Here is a 281-nt window from a genome sequence, read left to right as displayed (position 1 = left end):
TTTGGTGTCACCTGTAAAATTTTTAGGGGCAAGAGAAAAATGGCATCTGGTGACGACATCAGAAATGCAAGGTAGCACAGACTCTTGCTGAGCAGTGCACATTAAGGACTTTGGTACACACCTGCTTTATAGGAGCTGAAACAGAAGCACAACAGTTGTTCTTCCTTCCCTTTCTATGCTCAGCCCAACACTTCTTGTCTCAGCTTTCGAGCTTATATGACTCTGACCTCAGTTCTTTAATTATTCACATTCTGAAGGCTTTCTCATTTTTCTTCATTTTT

The sequence above is a fragment of the Anser anser genome (genome assembly GCF_964211835.1).
Source record: "Anser anser genome assembly, chromosome: 1".
NCBI lineage: Eukaryota > Metazoa > Chordata > Aves > Anseriformes > Anatidae > Anser > Anser anser.
The sequence above is the reverse complement of the archived record's forward strand: the minus strand, read 5'-3'. Positions refer to the sequence as shown.